The sequence below is a fragment of the Lotus japonicus genome, chromosome 3, assembly GCF_012489685.1.
Source record: "Lotus japonicus ecotype B-129 chromosome 3, LjGifu_v1.2".
Lineage (NCBI taxonomy): Eukaryota > Viridiplantae > Streptophyta > Magnoliopsida > Fabales > Fabaceae > Lotus > Lotus japonicus.
In genome coordinates, this window is record NC_080043.1 from 34,281,023 (window position 1) to 34,290,089 (window position 9,067).

A 9,067-nucleotide genomic window follows, 5' to 3' on the forward strand; every position below is an offset into this window, starting at 1 on the left:
CTCCAGCGATTGTGTGCACTCCTTTGGGTATTGGAGCTCTACCGCGCTGCACTCTAGTAGGCCTTCCTGCCGCTATCAGTTTTCTGACCTCACCCTGTAACGTGCGGCACTCCTCTGTGACGTGGCTCATGGCCTGGTGATAAACGCACCACTCACCCCTCGACTCGCCGCTTATTCGCGTTGTTAACGGCTCTCGGAGGATTTATGACGTAGATAGTTTGTCCAGGCATGTCAGCTTTCCTTTTAGAGATGAGTTTGTCCACTCCTTCGTGGATTTCCAATAGTTTTCCCTTTGCAACATCCGAAGCTTCGCCGCTGTATTCGCTTCCCGAGCCTTCGCGTCCTGCTGCTCCAGACCACGACTTATGTCGCGAATCAACCACCTCCAATCTCCGAGAGTGTCCAACGACCAAGGTGATAGCGGTTTTCCTTCTGAGGATTTCAGCAAGGAGACTGAAAATTCCGCCTCCTCCTCACGTCGCCCTCTATATGCTTGACGCGGATTGCGCGTGTGTCTCATCCTTCGTTCGCCTTGTTGACGTTGCGCTTCCATCAAGTGTCACTAGCAAATCAAGAATTTGACTCAGAAATCAAAAATCGAAGAGAATCGCACGAAAAAACGAACTTCACTCGGCTAAACTATGCTCCATGTAGTCCGGGAATCAAAATCTATCGTTCCCCACAGACGGTGCCAATTGTTCCTTCATGAACATTGAGTTGAGGTATAGTAACTAGGATGCAAGGAACGTGATGCGAGATTTCTAGAGAGGAGTGAGAGTGTAACTGCTTAGAGAGAGAAAGTAACTGAATTTCAAGGTTGTTATTGCATAAATGAGCTAAGAGTCCCTTACAATTGGTATCCCTCCCCTATTTATACTTTGGGGAGTTGGGCTTAGCGTCTCTAAATTATCCTAATGGGCCAGTTGGACCTTCGGGACAAGGGCCCAAGTCCCTAATGTAATTCCCGCCTTAAGCCAGCGCCCCTGGGCGAGGGACCCGGGGGTCTCACCCAGTCCATTGCCCAGCACATGCGACACGACTTGATAATCATCACAGTATGCATGTTTCCAGAACTCCTTCACAAGCTTGTCATAGATGGGGCCTGAGAGCCTGTTGAAATACTTTTCCCAACCTTGAGCTTTTATAGCGGGGAGAAGATCTACTCCATTTTCTGCCAGATTCTTGAAATCAACTCGAATTTCACAAAGCACTTGAAGTTCTTATGGCGGAAATTTGCAAGTAACTGCACAGCTTCTCTTAGCAATTGGAATGACTTCCCCAGAATCTTGAGTCTCAGCTTGAGGCGATTCAAGGGATCTTGAACGGAGAGTAGGACCAGCTTGTCCTGTTGCTAAGCCCACAACCAAATGAGAAAAGACTCTTCCATCTGCAGAGTCGGCCTTCTCTGTTCGTTCCATGGCGGATGAAGGTTTGGGTAGAAGACGTTGATGAACAAGAGAGAGAAGAGAGGGTTTTAAGAAAACCTTAACACTCGATTTTTCGAAGGGAGAGAGAGAAAGTGTTTGAAGTGGAGAACGTGTGTGTAAACGTGGGTAAGTAGTGAATTTTGAAAGTAACCATTGAGAGTTAGTAAACCACAGATAAAGGTTAAAAATCAACGGTTAGAAATTAATGACATAATAACAAGCAATAAATCTAAATCTAAATACAATATAAAAGAGAACTTATAAGAAGGAAACTTTTGACACTTGACATCCATTGGGAGTGGTTTCAGCCATTTTTTAAAGAATTAAAAAAATCAAAAAGAAAAAGTTATTTCTACTTATGGAAACTTGAGAGTGGCTCATTTGATAATTGTAATTTTAGTTAAGGGTAAGTAAGTAATAGCTCATCTAATTTATTTTAGTTTTGAATTATTTTATGCACTAAAAAGCTATTATTAATGACTAATTCAAATTGAAATATTTTTTTGCCCAATCATATTTTTTCGGCTGAATATTTTCAACCATGTATTTATTTATAATAAAAACCACCTCATCAATAACCAATCAAATCGTTAAGTACTCTGTTAAACCTCTTAAATCCACTATTATCAACATTGGAAAATTAAATTTGACCAACCAATTGGTCACCTTCAATGTATGGATTACCACGGCTGAATTCAAAAAAAAATTTAAAGAAGATTTCAAATTTATTTTGATTTATTTTAAATTGGTTGATGTTATTACTAATCTAGGGAACTGTTGACTGCTACCACATTTTTATTAGTATTTGCTTTCCCATTTTTTATCTAATTTTTGGAAAGCAAAATTGAGGCTCATGATTTAGCTTAAACCGTCCACTACATCCAATTAAAGGAGAGAGAAAAGCATACAAAGCAACATGTTTAATTGAATATTGAAGGTTTTTAATCTTCATCAATTCCACTTCGTTTTCCATCAATACAGTTGGGAGCCTTTAATTTCACAGCTCCTCAATTTGTTTCTATAAATTATGGACTCATACTAGCAACTTTCATCATCTTTACCATACACCTGTTCATTTCGTTGTGTCTTCCCCTTCCATTTTTCTTCAACTCAAGGATGACTAGAGAAAGGACTTTCATGGTGGGTTCAGAAGCGTCAAAGGAAACCTCCAATCCTACTATGCCCAAGGCTGCTGATTCAGCTGCGCTATTCTCCCAAACAAATTCAGGTTTCTGATGATAAAGATGACCCTTCACTATGTTGGTGAATTTATTTTCTTTTTGTTTACTAATCATATTTGTTTTTTTTTAAATTGTATGGCTCTTATTTTTATATGAGGAAGATTGTTTACCAAGAAAGAAAATTATGTGTCCTTCACTCTATGATTGGGTGATTTTCAATGTTTTTATTCATTCTTCAATTGATACTTCTATTTTTTTTGTTAAAATTTTATTTTTCAGATGTTAAATAACTCACCATGGATGATTGAGAGATGGAAATTGAGGTTAGACAATGTACTTCAGTTTGTAGTTCAAAACATTTATATTCTAAATTCATTTACTATATGGAAACTGAGGGATATTTTGTGTTGTTAGGTGTATAACTGAACCAGGTAATATTAAAAATCAACTTTTTGAATTGGAATTTAGTATTTTATCTTCTTTTTCATTCTGGAGGATCAATAATGCAAACATCTCTTGCTATCAGAGATAAGGTTTAATAATCACTATGTATATGCAGGTAGTTGTGGTGTCAAAATAATATGTTGATGTGTTACAAGAGATGTTGGCAAAGGAATAAGTATCAAATGGCGTCCTCACTATGACTGCAACCCAAGACCATCCGAAGACCTTCAATCTCTAAGACGTCCCGCAAGACCTCCAGGTTTTGGGATACTGCGCACCGGATCAAGCATCATTTTCTTTAGTCAACTTTCAATATTGGTGATTTTAGAAGATGTTTTTTTTGTTTTGGAGATGGAGATTATGCGTGTTATGTTTTTACCTCTCCTTGATTGAAGGATAATATATGGGCTGCTATCCCAATTTGGTCCCGGTGTTCTTTATTTCGTCATTATTATACTCAGGGATCTTTAGAAAATCATTCTTTAGGCTTGTGGTTGTCAAATGGTTGAAATTGAAAGCATGTATTTTTTCTTTTTATGTGGTTGATTTTGTTTGATCTTAAAGTTTCATGGGTATTGCATTTACATTAAAAACACTTGTGTTCTTTCTTTCTATGTAAATTTAAAACACGACCCCCAAAGTTCATTTCTACTCTAATCAGTATCAATTCTTAAACTCTTATTTTAAAATATGAATCACATTTTTTTATATTTGTGTAATATTATTATTATTATTTAAAAATGAGATGTTGATATTTAGAATATTAATTTGAAGAGATGAATTTATAAAAAAATCAAAAACATTCTTTTGAAAGTTAATAAATTCTTTCATAACTTTATTGTTATATAGTATACTTTAGAGGTAAATCTAAATCTAAATACAATATAAAAGAAGCTCTAAAAGATGGAAACTTTTGACACTTGACATTCAATTGAGGTTTCAGTTTTTTTTTTTGCAAGATAAAAAAAAATCAAAAAGAATTTTATTACCACTTATGGAAACTTGGGAGTGACATCCTTGCAAATTGTATTATAATTGAAGGGTACGGTAGCCATGTAATAGCACATGTAGTTTAATTTATTTTCAAATTATTTTTAACCTTTAATATGACTAACAATAATTATTAATGACTAATTCAAATTTATCCCCATTTCCAATTTGTTGACCAATCATTTTATTTCTGAATAAATTATCTCTTTTTTCAAATACACATTTAAGCCTCAAATTCTCTAATCCCACGTTGCATTAACTACCCACCATGTTTTGTGCTAACCACAAATTTTTTTTTGACCGCTGATTTAAATTCTTTTTGAAATGTATTTTAAACTTATTAATTATCAACATAGCATTAAATAGACAACTGCACCCACTAATATGGGGAAATTGAATTTCAATCCTTTGGAATTGCCAAATGCTTCATTGGCCGCTGCCCACCTTTGTGCCTAACCTTTTAATTCTTCAAGATATAAATTTTTTGAAATAATTCTTCAAGATATAAATTTTTGATTTTTATCTTTTGTTTTAAACTTAAATCAATGGAAGTTGTTAGCAGATCATTTATACTTGGTATAGCACACGTAGAATTCTTGAGAAGCCAAATCTTTTAAGAACACACTACAATACTTTTATTTGTTGCAACTTCCACCCACCGCCCATAAGAAATTCAATTGACATAACATTAATTACCTTATGGAAATTCATGCTTAGTGGAAGTATATATTGCTAATTTGCTATGCATAATTAATTATTGGAATTAGCTTCTAATGAGAACATATTTGAACCCCAGTAGTTTTAAAATTTTTTATATTTTGAGCGATGGTCACTACATTTTTTTTACAGAGTATGCATGGAAAGTCTTGCGATAAGCACATTGAAGCTTGAGGATTTCAAGACACTAAATGAATATGAGTTTAATGGATATGCATTGACAATGTAAAATAATTTTACACAGACATCCAATTGAATTTCGCTAAATCAGAAAATATCTTATTCTTTTAATTAAAATTAAAGTCAAATGTAACTATATCTCCTATGTGGCATGCTTTGATTGGATGACTGTGTAAAACTATTTTACACTGTCAGTGCATATCCATTAAATTCAATGAATATTAGACATAAGATTTGATTATTAAGATTTTATTTTCTTAGTTTGTATTGAAAAGTTAATTAAAATTATATGGCTTTTCGGGACAAGGTTAATGCTCTTACTTTTTTTCTCATGCTAGAGGTGGTTGGTACTTCCAAGTTTCACAAACAATGCTTTATATTGTTGCTTGGTACTTCCACATTACTTTGAATATTGTTCTATTCGAATCATATATAATTTTATAATTAAAATTCAAATGTAACGATAAAACCTAAAACTGGAAATAGAAATTAGAGAAAAGTATCGAAAGTGTTTTTAGGATAAAACTTATATATATCGTAATGAATTTTTATAATTACTCATTACTATTTTCAAAAAATTTAAAATAGTTTTAGAAGGAAATATATTAAAAGTAACATAAATTAGAAGGTAAAACTAGAGCTTCTACGGGGTACTAAAATATTTTTTTTCTTCATAACTTTAAAACTTAGATTCTTGGGATTGGAATAAATTTACATGTATATTTATTTATGAATAAATTAACTCCTATTGAGAAGATTAATTTATGTTGTTGCTCGGTACTTCCATATTACTTTGAAAATAGTTCTATTCGAATCATATATAAAAATTAATGTAACTTTTTAAATATTGCAATTTGATTGTCAAATTAGCGATCCCACGGGAAAGAACATTAACACTAACATATTTCTGAGTTAAAATAACAAAAAATAACAGTAGATTTAGAAAAGAATTATAATTTGATTGTGAATATAGGGCTCCCATGGGGAATTAGAGAAGAATAAACATATTTAGTATATATTTATTAATTATATAGTAAAAAACTCCTACATAAGGAACAATTTGCATGAAAATGCTTTCAAGTTTAAACTAATAGAGAATGTTTTAATATAATTTTATTAATTTTTCATTCCTTTTAAAATAATTTAAGAGCAGGTATACAAAAGCATTATAATTTGATTGTGAATATAGGGCTCTCACTGGGAATTAGTGTAGAATAAACATATTTAGTCTATATTTATTAATTACATGTTAAAAAGCTCCTACATGAAGAACATTTTGCATGAAAATACTTTAAATTGAAACTAATAGAAAATGTTATCATAAAATTTTAGTACTTTTTCCATACTTTTAATTTGATTGTGAAAATGAGGATCTCACAGGGAAGGACATTTAAATTAAAATATTTCCAAGTTAAAAATAATCAAAATTAAATTTTAAGAAGTAAATATATATAAATATATAGTCACACGGGGATTGAAAATATATATTCTACATTTATTGGTGTTTAGGTTACATAGTAAAAAGTTGGTACGATGAGGAACATTTTACATGAAAATACCTTCAAGTTGAAACTAACAGAAAATATTTTAATATAATTTTTGTACTTTTTCTAGACTTTTTAAATATTTTTAGGAGTAGATATACATAAGTACTACAATTTGATTTTGAAAATAGGATACGACGGGGAGGAACGTTTACATTAAAATATTTCTAATTAAAAATAACAAAAGCAAATTTTATTATAATTTTATGGATTAAGAGAGAGAGAGAGAGAGAGAGAGAGAGAGAGAGAGAGAGAGAGAGAGAGAGAGAGAGAGAGAGAGAGAGAGAGAGAGAGAGAGAGAGAGGGGGGGGGGAGGGAATGGGAGAGGGAGGCGGAGAGGGGAGGAGAGAGAGAGAGAGAGAGAGAGCAATTCCCAAATGACATGAAAGCTTCTCCAACTTTTTCCGCATATCCTCATTTCCAAGCCTATGTTTCAAATGATTCGAATGAGATATCTGTTGCATTCTTTATAATTTTTTTAAATGTTTGTATACTACTTATTTAGGGATTATGAAATCAAAATTATATAGTGTAAAAAAATGTAATTTAATGTGATCCATTTTTTCTATCACATTTTCCATATGTTATAATTTGGGTATAATTATTTAGAGATAGGAAAAACGAAATAAAAAAAATCATGTAATTTATTATATTCTTACATCATAAACACATTCATCAAATATAAAATTTATTTTATATTTATTTTTCATTTATATAAAAAAATTAATCCATATATTAAAAACAGTTTTTAATATTCGGGAAATATGTCCCCGTGCAACGGCACAGGTAAATTTAATATGTAATCCATATTTTCTATCTATTTATATGGAGATATGAAAAACGAAAATAAAAGGATAAAAATAAATATCATACAAATTATTGTATTATTATATCATAAAAAATTAGAAACACAATAAATTATATTTAGATTTTTTGTTCATTCATACAAAATAAATAATTCTATATATTAAAAGCAAATTATTATATACTTGGAAATATGTCCCCCGTGCATCGGCACGGGTATACATACTAGTTATTATATACTTGGAAATATGTCCCCCGTGCATCGGCACGGGTATACATACTAGTATATATATATATATATATATAGCATGCGGTGGAGAATAAAGTAGATGTAATCATTACAACAGAAATTCCCGAGAGGCACAAGGAATGAGGCATCAGAATTAACTAACACACGTTTGTTGTCTTGTCTCAGACGGAGCACCAATGGGTACACAACTTCTGATAAAGTTATCTTCTGAACTAGACATCTTCTGATAGAGAACAGAAGCATCATAGTCAGAGGTTCTGATCCATCTTCATACTGGACACAAGTCCATATTCAGATTTTTCAGTATAAATTTAAATATATCCTCTGCTAAGAGCTTTGTAAAGATATATGCCCATTGATGGTCAGTATCAACAAACTTCATAAGAAGTACGCCCTTCTGAACATAATCTCTAATAAAATGATACTTTACCTCAATGTGCTTGGCCCTTGAATGTAAGATGGGATTCTTACTTAGAGAGATAGCAGTAGTATTATCGCAGTAGATTGGAATATTGCTCTCAAGGATTTGATAATCCTCTAGCTGATGTTTCATTCAGAGCATTTGTGTGCTGCAAATAGCTGCTGAAATGTATTCTGCCTCTGCATTGGATAGTGAAATAGTTGACTGCCTCTTGCTTGCCCATGAGACTAAGTTACTTCCTAGAAATTGATAATTTCCATAAGTACTTTTTCTTTCTGTTCTATCTCCAGCATAATCAGCATCACAGTAACCTGAAAGTTTATACTCTGATATCTTCTTATACATCAAGCCAAGGTTAGTGGTACCTTTCAGATATTTGAGAATTCTCTTAACAGCAGTTAAGTGAGTTTCTCTAGGATCTGATTGGAATCGAGCACATAAATGTACACTAAAAAGAATGTCTGGCCTAGATGCAGTTAAATATAGTAGAGAGTCTATCATACCACGATAGAGCTTCTGACAAACTTTAGCACTAGCATCTTCTTTTTCCAGAATGCATGTAGGATGCATTGGTGTCTTGGCTGGCGTACATTCTGACATATTGAACTTTTTCAGAAGTTCCTTTGTGTACTTGCTCTAATGGATGTACGTTGCTTCTGGTTGTTGATCAACTTGAATACCCAGAAAATACTTAAGTTCTCCCATCATAGTCATCTCAAATTAAGGAAGGCACTCTTGACATCCATTTGATGAAGAATTATGTTGTGATTCACAGAGAATGAGATCAGCAGTCTGATTGCTTCCAGTCTTGCTACTGGGGCAAAAGTTTCAGTGTAATCTATCTTTTCTTACTGACTGTAGCCTTGAGCAACTAGTCTTGCTTTGTTTCTGACTACTTCTCCTTTCTCATTTAACTTGTTTCTGAAGACCCACATGGTTCCAATGATGTGAGCACCTTTGGGTTTCTGGACTAGGTTCCAGACATCATTCTTGGAGAATTGATTTAATTCTTCTTCCATAGCCAGAATCCAGTCCTTGTCTTGAAGAGCTTCATCAACAGATTTTGGTTCAATCAATGACACCAATCCTTTTAAGCTTAAAAGAGTCTC

At 32.9% G+C, this 9,067-nt stretch overlaps 1 long non-coding RNA gene across 1 annotated transcript; it reads left to right on the plus strand.

Moving 5' to 3' along the window:
• Positions 1–2,249: 2,249 nt before the first annotated feature.
• Positions 2,250–3,632, plus strand: LOC130748501 (uncharacterized). Its single transcript, XR_009022713.1, has 3 exons — positions 2,250–2,655; positions 2,888–2,931; positions 3,168–3,632. It is a non-coding gene; the product is annotated as an uncharacterized LOC130748501 (long non-coding RNA).
• Positions 3,633–9,067: the final 5,435 nt, after the last annotated feature.